The 15,710-nt window shown below is 39.5% G+C and overlaps 1 non-coding gene across 1 annotated transcript; it reads left to right on the plus strand.

Annotated features, from left to right (window-relative positions):
* Window positions 1-15,322: 15,322 nt before the first annotated feature.
* LOC131179764 (small nucleolar RNA R71) lies at window positions 15,323-15,429 on the plus strand. The gene has a single exon (XR_009148650.1). It is a non-coding gene; the product is annotated as a small nucleolar RNA R71 (small nucleolar RNA).
* Window positions 15,430-15,710: the final 281 nt, after the last annotated feature.

Genomic DNA, 15,710 nt, shown 5'->3' on the forward strand with positions numbered 1-15,710 from the left:
CTTTTAATTGTTCCTCATATATCATAATCATATCGTTCTCTTCGAAGAAGTGATCGGCTCGGTGATCGCCGTGACACCGGATAAGTTCGTATGAATCGGGCCGGATGTTATACTCTTGGCTGAATGACTGTAGGTTGATTTCTTGCAAGATTGATGGCAGCTCGTCCCTAGGAAGATTCTCTCTCCCTAAAGAAGGCGCATGCCTTGATGATGCTGTTTGCCCCTGAGCTGGAACGGAGACCCTAGGAGGTTCGGGCGCGCGCTTGGCCCGACCACCTCTACTTCATCTGATGACCATGAAACGTGAACGGAAAGTGGGCTTGCCGCTCTCTGACCTTCGGCGCCGCTCATTTTCAAAGGAAATAAAGAATTTAAAGTAAAAGAAGGATCAAAACCCTTACCAGAGCTTGATCGGTGTCAGAAGAGCTTGAAAAATCGAGAGAATTTTGGAATTGTTCGCGAGAGACTGAAAACGGCATAAGAGAGCAACTGGCTAACCCCACCCCTATTTATACTCGTCCGAGCATTTAATGCTCACGATGTTCCAGGCAATGCATCGGTTAGCGGGACACTCCAGCTGTTCTGACACGTCTCTCGAATATTCCAAAATTCCATAAAGAGATCGGCTAACTAGAGATCGGTATATTAAGATAAATATTTCGAATTGCGGATCAGTTAAGGGTTGTTCAGTTAGGAACCAGATCGGACAAACACATCAGAGATGGGAAAATAATCAATAAGATGATAATTGACAAAATAAAATTTTTATTTCCAAAAGATCGGATTACATCATTTGGGCGATCTCTAGGGATCGGATTACATTAAAGGTCTAACTACATCATTTGGGCGATCTCTAGAGATCGGATTACATTGAAAGTAAAAATACATCATTTGGGCGATCTCTAGAGATCGGTGGAACATCCTATCTAAAAGGCCTATGTCAAAGCCTAGTCTCGTGGCTGAGTCAAAAGATGTGTTTGACCAGGAGACCGGCTGTTGACATCGGATAGATGTACAGCTCAGATGGGGTGACTATGACTCCCATAAAGATGAGAGACATCGTCATCGATGTTACCGCTCGAAACCGAGCCGCTGTCGGAACACCCAGTGCGGAGAGGAGCCAGATGAACGCCAAGGGGCAGTCACCAGGGTTAAGGGGAATACTAGCAGTCTTCTCACCCGAAATCAGTTCGCCGTTTGTATCGGTCGAATGATTCGAGGTCAATAAGATCGAGGTCCTCGATCCAGATCGGTTAATTAGTCCAGTTCTCTCACTGTTATCAGATAAGGTCATCATGATTCCCCGTTCACCGGGATCGTAAATTTTCAGTCGGGGAATAAAGAGGTCCATCGGAAAGGGATCAAAAGCCACAATCATGGCCGAAACTACTGCCGGAGCAGCTAGAACAGGAAAGTAAGAAGGAAGAGAGGAAAATCGAATGAGGGAAGTCTCTTCTGTCAGGGGTATATATAGGGAAAAATCAGGCATTTATTGCTAAGCAGAAAATGAAGCGGACGCTTCGGGAATCGAGGGGAATTAATGCTTTGACCGGACCGGGCCTGATTAAGGAAAGGATCGGAGTGATAGAGATCGGAAGAGGGGAGGCCGGTATGAGAGATCGAAAAAGGAGCGTGTTCAGAAGATCAGAATAGAGGGGAGATCGGAAGGCTAAGAGAATAAGACAAATCCCAATAACCGTCGTCAGAATCAGAGCCGAGGTAGTTAAAGCATTGCAGACGAGATCTCCACCGCACGCCTGAGAATTGCCCACAATGCTGACAGGTGCCAGAGTATGTCATGACAGTCCTGTACATCCCAATTTCCACCGTTGATCTCACTTGCAAGGACGAGTCCAGAGCCTTTGGATCAAAGAAGATGACGACAAGACCGGCGCCTTTTATTCCCAGCCCTTGGATCGCCCAGGTCAACAAAGTTTCGGACCGTCAGATTAGAAGAGGAAAAGGACAAGTATTCTGAGAATGATCTCAGCCGTTCATTTTGATTCTCTTTAATTCTCAAGCATCCGATCATGTCCTTTGAAATCCTGACCCTCCATCTCCCTCAAAATAAATCTTGACCCTTCGTGGAGAGCACCCGGTTCCTATAAATACCTGCATGAAAGCTGTTCAAAGGGGGGACAAAAAAGGGGCAGTAACTATAGTGGAAGAACTCTGAAATTTAATTCAGTTCGTTACTCTGCTATTAAGCTTTCATAAGAAAAACTCTGGAAACCAGTTTTCTAGAGTGTTTTCTTACAAAAGGGATTCTTGGATACTGAAACTCTCTATTTTCAGTTCGTTCATTATCCTGTGGTGCTCTCATCTTTAGCTCTTAATTTTCTTTATTTCCACTCTTATTGCTTAGGCTCAACCTCATTTAAACTTGTCCTATTACGCTTTGGTCATTCCATACTTAGTTCAGTGGATTCGGCTCCCAACAGGTGAGTGCTCATATTGCCATTTCATTAATTGCTCGTTCTTATTTTACGTATTTCCTTTGTTCTTCTACGTACCCAGTTTTCTCTAAGTTTATATTGTACTTAAGAATACGAAGAAGGTTACTCTCGGGTTTACTTCTTTGTTGATCAGTCCATCCTTTTTGCTAATCCTTGTTATTTCGGGATGTAAGTCATCTAGTATCAAATAGTGTATAAAAGGTCAGATAAAATGTAGGTAATGGCATCTTAAGGGTCTCCTTGTAAATAATAGAAGGTCTGAATAACAAGTCAGGAAAATAGTAAAGTTGAATAACTAGACTAACACAGAAGATAATTGGGTAAAACGTCATAAGGCGGAATAAAACCAAATCTAAGATAAATAAATGGAATAAATCGGGTGTCAAAAGATACTGGCAAGGCGACCACATAGGAGATCGGAAAATTCATTCTAGTATCCCCTGTCTAGTCATAGGGCACCAATGAATTAAAAGAAGCCTGATTCCAATCCCCGGTATCTTTGAATGCCAAAACTCTTAGTTTTAGGCTCTTGTGATGTGTAGTTGTAGTCAAAGTTCGAGAGGTCGGAAAAGTCCTTATCTGACTCCTATTAAAATAAAAGAGATCTACGGAAAATTCTTATCCGATTCTAAACCAGAATTTTTAGCTAACATTTAAAAGAGATCGGAGGAGAGTTCTTATCCGATCTTCAATCCATAATTTTAATAAATACTTAATAGAGATCGGAGGAGAGTTCTTATCCGATTCTCAATCCAAAAACTCTAATTTTAACCTAAAAGAGATCGGAGGAGAGTTCTTATCCGATCCTCAGCCAAAATTTTAATAAATACTTAAAAGAGATCGGAGGAGAGTTCTTATCCGGTCCCCAACCAAAATTTAAGATAAATACTCAAAAGAGATCGGAGGAGAGTTCTTATCCGGTTCTCAATCTAAAATTTAAAATAAATACTCAAAAGAGATCGGAGGAGAGTTCTTATCCGGTTCTCAATCTAAAACTTTAATAAATATTTAAAAGAGGTCGGAGGAAAGTCCCATCCAATCCCCAAAATTGAATTCTAACAAAATAGCCTTTCAAACAAAACTAACATACAACAGTAACTCACTAAGGTTATCTCATTTACTTATGTATCTGGGTGATCCGAATATAGTGAAAAATCAAATGTTCCTTTTGTCAAAAGGATTAACATTTCCATTCAAGCCCTCCTAACTAATTTATAAAGAACGCAAAGTTAAATCTACTTACCCTTATTAAGGGACGAGGTGGGGTGCCTAACACCTTCCCCACCCGTTTGCGGACCCCGAACCTAGAATCTCTGTTTTGAAGTGGTTTTGTTTTAATTTATTTTCACAAATGGTTTTCTTTAATTTCCCTCAAAATTAAAGTGGCGACTCCTCACTCTTTCCCACTTCGGTGAGGGTTCGTTCAGGTGACCGCAAAATACATTGCGACACTGGGCAGAACCAATTCTGGCAGTTTTGGTGTCCTGACTTTGGTGGATAATTTCATTAAGTTCTGGTCAAAATTTGGAGTTATGTTCTTCATGAAAGTTGTTCTAAATTGTCTAAGCTTTCTATTGATTTAAAATTCAGGTCAATTGGATATTTTTACACTGAGTTATGACCAAATGAACAAACACTGTTCATTTAGTCATTTTCCAGGGACAGCTTGTGTGTTACCCAGATTTGGTCAATTTTTAGGGTATTCTAAGTTTGTTTTTTAGGCAAGGTTTCTTCATCAAAGTTGTGCCATTATGTGTTTAGTTTCATATCCAATTGGCCTTGCACCAATTGAACATACACCTCTCAAGTTACAGCTACCCAAACTTGCTGGACTCACATCCAGCCCTGCAGGTCACCTAAGGCAGCATACCTAACCTCTCAAGTTACAGCTACCCAAACTTGCTGGACTCACATGCAGCCCTGCAGGTCACCTAAGGCAGCATACCTAACCTCAATTCCATTGGCATAAATCACTTCAATTCCTCATCAAATATAGCCAAAGGGTCACTAATTTACCATTAGGACTTCCATTCACCAACTCATAATTAAAACCCTAATTTATGATTGCTAACCCTAATTTCAAATTTCCAAATTGGTGCAAACTCAATTCATTCTACTTCCTAAGCATATCAACTTAACAAGCATCATCATGGGACAAATTTTCATCAAATAAAAACATTAAATGCTAAAGGATTTCATGGCTACCAAATTTAAGAAGTTTAAGTCCTTAGTCATTTCTTTAAATTTTCTTGCCATTCACCCTTATTTAGGCATGCTCACTATATCTAAAGTTAGAAAAGAAGAAGTTAGTGCACTAACCTTTTGTTACCAATTTTTCTTCTCACTAAATCTTCAATCTCCTTGCTCCCTTTTGCTTCTAATCTCTTAAGCTAGGTCTAAAATCAAGTTTTTGTGTTTGATGATTGGAAAAATATGAATGATTTTGATGGGAAATTGGAGCTTCAAAAAGCATCCATGGAGGAAAGCTCAAGAGGTGGTTCGGCCAACATGAACCAAATGAAGAAGATGAGCTGATTTGTTTCTAATTAATCTCTTTTTATCCCATTTTAATTAGTTTGTCAAGTTGTGATTGGGTGGAGGGCATTTTAATGACATCATAATGATGTCATAAATCTCATTTAACTCATTATCTTTCGTTTTCTTGTCTACTCATTTTTAATTAAATTTTTAGCAATATTTATTCATATTTTATGTGTTTTCTGGTTTTACAACCCTGCAAGTGCACGGATCGCTAACAAGTAATAAAGTGATAAGTAGAGTATCGTTTCCATGAGGACCTTTGTTTAGCAAGTACCAATCTACACAGTAATTTTGACTGTCTAGGCTATCGAATATTTAGGGAATGAAGTTTGTTAACTTTAAACACTAGAATAATAAACTTAAAATGAAGTAATATATTTTTGGAACAATTCTAGAGTTAAGATTTCACACTTGAATCTTATTAGGGATGTTATCTCGTTTATTTACTGAATTGAGGGTCATTTTCCTTGATGGAAATTAGCCCTAAGTTATCCTAAATCCTCTCTGAAGGCATCTAGGATGTATTTTAATTAACTCAAACCCTACTTTCGTGGTGATCAAATTAATTAAAATCCTTTAAGACCTTTGACCAATTTTTAGGTTCCACAAAGGTATCAACCTATGTCTAGGTCAGAATTCCTAGGTTCAAGATCTTGATTTTCTAATGTTAATCTTCACCTTTCAGTCCTTCAATCAACATCTACAATCATGTCTAAGTGGGTACCATCACATAGCAAGCATTAGGAGCACAAGAAATTAAATCAAGAAAATAATCTCGAATCTAGTAAATAAAATTTAATGTTCATCCATAATAATAATTACAAGCATTACTCTCCTAAATCCAGAATAAGGAAACTACTCACTCATGGTGAGTTCAACAAACATCATGATAAAAGGAAAAAACGGTAAAAACTGTAAAAAGAAAATCATGTAAAAGAAATAAAGCAATAGAAATCTGTCTAGGGAGATGAAACGAAGGAACCAAAGATAGTTTGCAGCTTTGATCTTTTGGAGCTTCAGCTAGAAAACTTCTTTTGGTACTGATGCAGAGCCCAACAGCAGCACTCCCTCCGAACATCCTCTCTTCTGATGTTTTATTTTCTATTTATATTGGTTGCTTTAGGGTTAGGTTACTTTGAGTCCAAAAGGCCTTAGGAGTCTCGTTTTTATCCAAAAATAGGAGGGGAATCCAAGTTATAAAACTGGTTGCAGCATAGTATATGACCCATGTGTCACTACACGGGTCCCGTAATGTAGGGCTGTGTAACTTACTGAAGGAGTTTTGCGAAGTTTTGTTTTGGCACAGAAAGTTACACGGGTCTGCGCCAACTACACAGGCCTAGTTATACGGGCCGTGTACTGTTGTTCCCATAAGGTTCTTCAAGCTTACACCCGGCAGAGACTTACACGGGTCCCCACAGATTACACAGGTCTACTTACATGACCCGTGTACTTGTGTTTCTCATCGATTCTCTTAGCTTTCTTCTGGCAGAGAGTTACACGGGTCTGGGGCATGGTTTACACGACCCGTGTACTTTGTATCAGCAGCAATTCTCTGTCTTTTTACCTTTCCAAGCTTTCCTTTGCACTCCCATACTTTGGGGCTTCACCCAAACACCTGAAATAATGCAGAAAACATGGAATTAAGGGCTTGGCAACAAAAATTACAAAAACTAATGAAATCAACTACTATGCATGAAAATACTTGCCTAAATGCTATGAATTAGAATACAAATGTGCATAAAAATATCTATATAATTCAAGTGTATCAAATACCCCCAAACTCAAACTTTTGCTTGCCTTCAAGTAAAACAAAACTCTGTTTTAAAGCACATTTCAGGGGATACTTAGGAATACAACCATCAATTTAATAAGCATAGAATTGAACTCCTCCAACTTTCATAACAACTTCCCTCTTTTAAGGCATAAGGGTTCTAATAGCTGCCTGTTTGGAACTTTAACTCATTTCATGGTGTTTCGACTAATTATTCCTCTATACAAGACCATTAATAAGCCACAAATAACCTGTTTTATAGGGATAGAATTGAGAAACACTAACTCTCCCAAATTTACCTCTTTTGTGAGTAATTGTGGAGAAGTAATTCAATTCCAACTCCATAGGCATATCTCAATTTTCTATCTCCACTAATATAGCATGTACTTTTCAAAAGATCAAAAGGTCTTTAAAGGGTTGTAATGGGGCTAAGGGATAATGACTTGGTTGCCAATAAAAGGTTTTTAGGGAATGAAAATATGAGGATAGCATGTATGTATAAAGCTCTGATTTTGTATGGAGAGGAAGGGCTTTTGGCTTTTTACAGTGTCAAGCTTACTTCCATGATACTTATCTTGGGACTTCTTTTCTTTTGTTTTTGTCCTCTCCCCCAAACTCATTGCTTTTGCATGGGTTGGAAAGGCAAATTTTTCTTTGATTTCAATTGCACACTTGCATTCTTTCTTGAGTTCCACATCCTCTCTTCATTATCTTTATGCATTTTGCTTCCTCAAAAGGGTATGGTAGGTGTTTAGGCTAGGGGCTAGGTAAATAACATGGGTAAGCAATAAATTCTAAGGGATAAACATAGGCTTCAAGTTGGCTACAAGGGATATTCATTTTAATTAGGGGTGGCTAAGGCTTAGTGAGGTTATATCAAAGAATGCCTTAATCATTTCTTCATCAAGCATATGCTAGGATTTCGCCTTGATAGGTCCAAGAGATATGTTCTAGAGCTAGTGAGGCATTTTTAGGTTTGCTTATATTTCAAAAATTGTTCTCCTAATTTTACAAGTTCAATGTGATAAATTAATAGTTATGAAGAGGTTTAACTAGTCTAGTTCCATTAAAGAGATTAGTTTCTTCACAAACAACTTGTTAGAATCCCTTTTTGCCTATCTAGATACGTTCATTCCTCTATTCCGTGGAGTCCAATTATTAGCTTACTAAAATTTGGTTATAGTGCTAAGTTTCTCAATTTAAAATCCAAAATTTTTCAAAAATTCTCAAAATTTTTGATACACAGGAATAATGTAGCTGAATTTAAATAATGCAATGATGTGCATGTAATGATATGCAAATGCAATTGTATCCCCCCCAAACTCAAACTAGACATTGTCCTCAATGTTAACATAATGTTCAAAATCAGAGCAAACGTACAAAAATTTTAAGGAAGCATATTATTTATTAAGCATGGAAAATTTTTGAACATAAAGCAAATAAAAGAGACCTATGGTTTCAAGTTAGGACTAAGGCATGTAAGATATTACAATAAAGATCCTATCCTATAGTCCTAGCTCTAAAAGGCCTCTGATGATGATGATGGTGATGCTAGTGATCCTGGCTCCTCTTTCTCCTCATCTTCCTCATATAGTTTATCCATTAGCATGTCCAGCTTGTTGTGTGCTTCCTGGAGGCTGTCCTCGATAGCTCGCATCCTGTCGTATATTGTGGTCTCCATGCGCTGTAAGTATGCAAGTACTGGATTTGTCGGTGGTGGTGTGTATGGAGGCACTCGGACAGGGGACTCTTCGAACATCCGCTCTTGCCCTTCTTTTTGAGGCTGCGAAGTTTCGCCAGGTCCTTCTCTTCCTTCGTCTCTCTGAGGGATGGTGTTTCCTTCGGCATCCACCAAGTAGCATGTGTTGCCCACCTTCTTACATATCCCCATGGATATGTAGATAGTTTGATTAGTTCTTGATGTTCCAGTGACAAAGTGCAGCCTGTTATGTCCTGGAACGAAGCCGAAGTGGAGGGTAATGGCGGTGACAAGGCCACCAAGTACAGTGTGCTCGGTAGACTGATGGCAAAGGCGTCAGAGATGGTTGCACAAGAAGAAGCTGGTGTTGCACCGCTGTTCGATGACCATACACCACAAAAAGAAGAGCTCGTTAGCGTTGACAATGCCAAGGCTATCGCCACAGCCCATGATGGTGTGGGCGGTGAATCGATGCATATATCACAGTGCTGGACTAGTGATGCCCATGGATTTAGATTTGTTGGAGTTGTACAGCTCTGTGTTTGGGGCAATGGAAGTCCAGAAGTTAATGTTGTTGTACAGCATGCGATTCCTTGGAATCTATTGGTGGCATGGAAGTCCAGAAGTTAATGTTGTTGTACAGCATGCGATTCCTTGGAATCTATTGGTGGCCCACGCTGTCAAAGCCAAAGATGGCATTGAACTCGTCCATGTTCATTACCCGGTCGACACTAAGTAGGCGAAACTCAATCCTGCCCTTGTCCTCCTTATCGGTGGGCCATAAGTTGGCCTTGAAGCTACCCAAAAATTCCAGCGTGGTGTCTTTGTAGGCCAGAAATTGGAGTTGGGTGAACCTTATCCACCCAATGCTGTCAAGTAGCCCATTGATTTCATCTTACAACCTGATTTGCTCCAAAAGCGGAAAATCCATGTATTTGGTGGAGGATATTTTTTGGGCATGAAGTCGGGTGCACATTGCTTTGTGGGAGTCATCTCAAAATCCCCAAGGAATAGAGATTTCGGATTGTGGAGCGGGTTGTGGTTGTGGTTACGATGGAGGAGGGGCTTATTGAGATGGTTGAGGAGTGGCTACCCTCGTTCTTGGGCGTTGGGTTAGAGGTTGGGGTGGAGAAGGTGAGGATTATCCTCTTTGCCTTGAAGAAGAGCCGATCCTTCTTACAGATCTCTTCGCAGGAGCCATGGATGGGTTTTTATGAGGGAGAAGAGTAGGATTTTGGTGAAGGGAGATAAGATTTGAGAGGTTTTTATAGGCTAGGAAGGGAGGAGATGAAGGGTTTTGTGTTTATGAAGGGTTTTAATTCTAAGGGTGCATTTAAAGAGCCGTTAGGACTCTTCATTTCTCATATTTCGCGCCCTAGGAGTCGCATCTGCGACTAAGTACATGGGTCATGTATCACTACACGGGTCCCGACATTTAGGGCCGTGTAAATTTCTGCTCAAAATTTTCAAAATTTGTCATAGTACACGACCCGTGTAAATGAGCTCTGGGACCCATGTAACTTTCTGTCTCTCGAGTTTCTTTACTGCATATGTTACACGGCCCGTGTAAAATACAAGGAGGCCCGTGTAACTTCCAGGCTTTAAGTTTTTCTGCTAGAGATATTACACGGTCCATGTAAATTTGGCTATGGACCCGTGTAACTTTCTGTCTCTCCCAGGGTTAGAAATGCAGGAAATTTACGGACTTCCAGAAGGTTACGCAGGGTGTGTAAAACCAATACACTACCAGTGTAATTTTCTGATTTTTCAAATCTTTGGCAAATGAATAAAATTTATCATCACAACACATGAAATGGATGTAAAGTTTAGCTTTAGGGCTACTTCCCTAGTTTTCTCTAATTTTCCCTTTCGTGGTTTTGACTTGGTGATTCCTTTCCTCTCTTGATCGCTACTCCCCTTTCCAAAAATCCTACAAAATGAAATGCAAATAAGTATGAAATAAAAATCAATATGAAAAAAGAGAAAAAAAAAAGTTCAGAAAAAATATTTTTTTTGGGTTGCCTCCCAAAAAGGGCTTGTTTATAGTCTTTAGCTGGACTTTGCTTGTTTATGATCTGTCGGTAGAATGGTAGAGGGTGCAATTGACTCCCGTTTCTATGGGTTCTTCCTGAAAGTAAGGCTTCAGCCTTTGTCCATTGACCTTAAATGCACCTAAGGTTTCGCTCCACACTTCTATTGCTCCATGTGGGAAGACTTGGGTGACCTTGAAAGGTCTGGACCATCTTGATTTTAGCTTCCCCGAAAAGAGTTTCAATCTAGAGTTGAATAAGAGGACAAGATCTCTTTCTTTTATCTCTTTCCTTGCTATACGCCTATCATGCCATCTTTTGGTTTTATCCTTGAAGATTTTGGCATTTTCGTATGCATCCTGTCATGTTTCTTCCAACTCATTCAGTTGTAAGAGCCTTTTCTCTCCAACAGCTTTGAGGTTAAAGTTTAGGATCTGAATTGCCCAGTAGGCTTTATGCTCAAGTTCAACAGGGAGATGGCATAATTTTCCATAAACTAGTCGGAATGGTGTTGTGCTAATTAGGGTTTTATATGCAATGCGGTATGCCCATAGTGCATCATCTAACTTCATGCACCAGTCCTTCCTAGATTTGTTTACAGTTTTCTCCAGAATCTGCTTCAGTTCCCTGTTTGATATTTTCACTTGACTGCTAGTTTGAGGATGATAAGGTGTGGCCATCTTATGAGTCACTCCATACTTTTTCAATAGTGTTTCGAATTGTTAGTTGCAGAAGTGACTTCCTCCTTCACTGATTATTGCTCGTGGTGTGCTAAATCTTATGAAGATGTTCTTTTTAAGGAACATTGTGACCACTCTAGCATCGTTGGTTGGTGTCGCAATTGCTTATACCCATTTTGACACATAATCAACTCCAACTAGAATATACTTGTTTCCACGGGAGGAAGGAAATGGGCCCATGAAGTCTATTCCCCATACATCAAACAATTTTATCTCAAGTATACCATGCAGTGGCATTTCATTCCTTCTTGAACTGTTACCTGTTCTTTGGCATTGATCACAACCTAGCACAAAGGATCTTACATCCTTAAACAAATGTGGCCAGTAAAACCCTGCTTACAAAATTTTTGCTATGGTTTTTGAGGTGCCGAAATGTGCTCCATATAGCGATGAATGCCAGTGATAAATGATACTTTTCATATCTTCCTCTGGTATGCATCTTCTTATCAGCTCATCATTACATCTCTTGTACAGTAGAGGTTCCTCCCATAAGTGATATCTCACATCATGTAGGAATTTCTTCCTTTGCTGATAAGTCATGTTTGGAGGCAGTACCCTGCATATAAGAAAATTAACAAAGTCAGCGTACCATGGTGCTTTGGAGAATGCAAGTAATTGTTCATCAGGAAATGAATCATCAATTGGTAAATCTTCAAAATCCTCTATGTACTCAAATTTTAGTCTGGAAAGATGGTCAGCTACTACATTTTAGGATCCTTTTTTATCCTTGATTTCAAGGTCAAATTCTTGCAGGAGTAGAATCCATCGAATAAGCCTTGGTTTTGCTTCCTTCTTGTTCAAAAAGTATCGGATTGCAGTATGATCTGTGAATATAATGACTTTTGACCCAATGAGGTAAGATCTGAACTTGTCCATTACAAACACCACTGCTAGGAATTCCTTTTCTGTGGTGGCATAATTGATTTGTGCATCATCGAGTGTCTTGCTAGCATAATAAATAGCATGGAACTTTTTATCCTTTCTTTGCCCAAGCACTGCTCCAACTGCAAAGTCACTCGTGTTGCACATCACCTCGAATGGTAGCTCCCAATTTGGTGTTTGCATTATTGGTGCTGATATCAAGGCTTCTTTGATCTTGTTAAAGGAGACAAGGCAATTTTCATCAAAATCAAAGGGAACATCTTGACTTAATAAGTTAGTAAGTGGCTTAGCTATTTTGGAAAAGTCCTTGATGAATCTCCTGTAGAATCCTGCATGTCCCAAAAAGCTTCGAACTCCCTTGACTGATGTTGGTGGTGGCATGTTTTCAATGATCTCAATTTTTGCTTCATCAACTTCAATTTCTCTTTCTGATATCAAATGTCCCAGAACTATGCCTTCCCTTACCATGAAGTGGCATTTTTCCCAATTTAGTACCAGGTTTGATTCTTCATATCTTTGCAACACCTTAGATAAATTAGCTAGGCAATCATCAAAAGTAGGTCCATAGACAGAAAAATCATCCATAAAAACTTCCATGATATCTTCAATATAATCACAAAAGATAGCCATCATGCATCTTTGAAAGGTAGCAGGGGCATTACAAAGACCAAAAGGCATTCTTCTATATGCAAATGTTCCATAGGGACAAGTGAATATTGTCTTTTCTTGGTCTTCTAGGTGAATAGAAATTTGAAAGAATCCCGAATACCCATCTAGATAACAGAAATAAGAGTGCTTTGCTAACCTTTCTAACATTTGGTCGATGAAGGGAAGAGGGAAATGGTCTTTTCTGGTAGCACTATTCAATTTCCTATAATCTATGCACATTCGCCAACCAGTGACTACTCTAGTAGGGATCAGTTTATTGCTTGCATTTTGGATAACAGTTGTCCCACCTTTCTTAGGAACTACATCTACTGGACTAACCCATTTACTATCAGAGATTGAGTATATGATACCTGCATCTAATAGTTTTAAGATTTCTTTCTTGACTACTTCTTTCATGTTTGGGTTAAGTCTTCTTTGATGTTCGATTGTGGGTTTACTATTTTCTTCCATGGGTATCATATGCATGCAAATCGAAGGTTGATTCCCTTCAGGTCTTCTATCTTATACCCTATGGCTTTGCTATGGATTTTAAGTTCTCTTAGCAATTTTTCATCTTCTAACTTAGATAGGCTAGCATTGATTATTACAGGATATTTAGAATTTGAGTCCAGAAATGCATACCTTAGCAAGGAGGGGAGAGGTTTAAGCTTTACCTGTTTGGCATTTTTCTGGAGCTTACCTTCGGTGTGTTCCTCCTTCAACTTCTCCATTTCGGAAGCCTTAGCTAAGGGTATGGGTGGATGAGCTGCTAACTGTTATGCACAGGCTGCTATTTCTATATTTTCATCATCCACTGTGTGGTTGTGCACAATACATGCTTCAAGAGGATCTTTATGATATGTCTTATGAAATTCCTCTTCAACTCGTTCATCAATTATGTCAACCTTGAAGCATTCATCAGGTTCAAATTTGTATTTCATTGTGTCGAACAAGTTGAACTCCACTTCTTCTTCTCCTACCTTGAGGGTTAGTTATCCATTTTTAATGTCTATGATGGCTCCGGCAGTTGCCAAGAATGGTCTTCCCAAGATGATAGGAATTTTAACATCTTCTTCCATCTCAAAGACAATAAAGTCCACTAGAATGAAGAAATTGCCCACTTTGATCGGAATGTTCTCGAGTATTCCTACAGGATATTTAACAGATTGATCAGCCAATTGCAATGAGATTGTTGTGAGTTTCAGTTCCCCGATCTCTAGCTTTTTGCATATTGATAGAGGCATTAAACTGACACTTGCTCCAAGATCGCAGAGGGCCTTATCTATTTTCATGTTACCAATGAGGCAAGGTATGGAGAAACTTCCTAGATCTTTCAACTTTGGAGGCAGTTTGTTTTGTATTATGGCACTGCACTCCTCTGTTAGAGCTACTGTTCCATAGTTTTCTAGCTTTCTTTTCTTTGACAAACTTTTCTTAAGAAATTTTGCATAGGATGGCATCTGAGAAAGTGCTTCAGTAAAGGGGATGTTGATGTAAAGTTTTTGTAAAACCTCCAAAAACTTCTCAAACTGCTTGTCCAATTTGGCTTTCTAAAATCTCTGAGGAAAAGGTAGGGGAGGCTGGTATGGCTCTGGTAGTTTCTTTGCCTTCCTCACTTCATCTTCCTGATCTTTCTTAGCTTCTTCCTCCTTTTTCTCTTCTTGGTCTTTAGATTTTTCTATGGTTTCCTTTGTCAGTTCTACCTCTGGTTGTACTAGAGTTCTCTCACTCCTCAGTGTAACTGACTTACAATGCTCCCTTGGATTCATTTCTGGTTGACTAGGCAGTTTGCCAGTAGCCTTACTTGAAGAACTTGCTTGCTGGGCGATTTGATTCTCTAGCATCTTGTTATGAGTAGCAAGTTGGTCCATTTTGGAAGTCAGCTATTTAATCAATTCAGTTTGTTGTTGTTGAGCTGCTAGGAATCCTTCTATCATGGTTTCCATAGTCATTTTTGATTCAGGTTGTTGAGGTTGGAGAGGTAGTGATGACTGTGCAAAGTTTTAACCTCTGTTTTGAAATCCAGGGGGTGCTGGTGGTTTGTACCCTTGTTGCTTGTTTATTGGCTGGTTCTGCTAATTGGACCATAAGAAATTTGGGTGGTTCCTCCATCCAGGGTTGTAAGTATTTGAATATGGATTGTCTGGCTGCCTTTGGTTGAAGTTTCCTCCATTATTCACATAGTTCATCTGTTCTATGGAGGGTTCATTGAAATTGCTGTATTCTGCACTCATGTATCCTCCTCCATAGCTGTCCTCACGTTGACTGTTTGTACCAATGCGTTGGCTTGCATCTTTTTGAGTTTCCTTGTGAGCTGATCAAATTGAGCATTTATCATGCTTAGGGCATCTACTTCCAGTACACCTGCAGTTTTTCTTGCATTTCCTCTTTCATTTGACCACTCATAATTATGGTATGCAACCCTTTCTAGAAGTTCAAATGCTTGTGGCACTGTTTTCTCCATTAGATCACCTTCTGCAGCTGAATCAACTGTGCTCCTTGTAGAGGGTAGTAATCCATTATAGAAATTTTGCACTAATAGCCAATATTCTATACCATGGTGTGGACATTCCCTCTGTAGGTCTTTGTATCTTTCGCATGCGTCATAGAGTGATTCTCCTTCCTTTTGTCTGAAGGTGTTGAGCTCTAACCTCAGTTTTATAGTCTTTGCAGGTGGAAAATATCTTGCTAGAAAAGCTTGAGAGAGGTTCTCTCAAATAGTGAACGTTCCAGCTGGTTGAGAAAGTAACCACTTCCTTGCTTTGTCCCAAAGAGAGAATGGGAATGGTCTGAGTCTTATTGCTTGATCAGACACTCCATTCATCTTGAATGTATCGCATAAGGCAAGAAAGCACTAGAGGTGATAGTGTGGGTCTTCTGTGGGTGAACTTGCAAACTGGGTTTGTTGAATCATTTGGAGCCATGCTGGTTTTAATTCAA

Source organism: Hevea brasiliensis, chromosome 4 (genome assembly GCF_030052815.1).
Source record: "Hevea brasiliensis isolate MT/VB/25A 57/8 chromosome 4, ASM3005281v1, whole genome shotgun sequence".
In the NCBI taxonomy this organism is placed as follows: domain Eukaryota; kingdom Viridiplantae; phylum Streptophyta; class Magnoliopsida; order Malpighiales; family Euphorbiaceae; genus Hevea; species Hevea brasiliensis.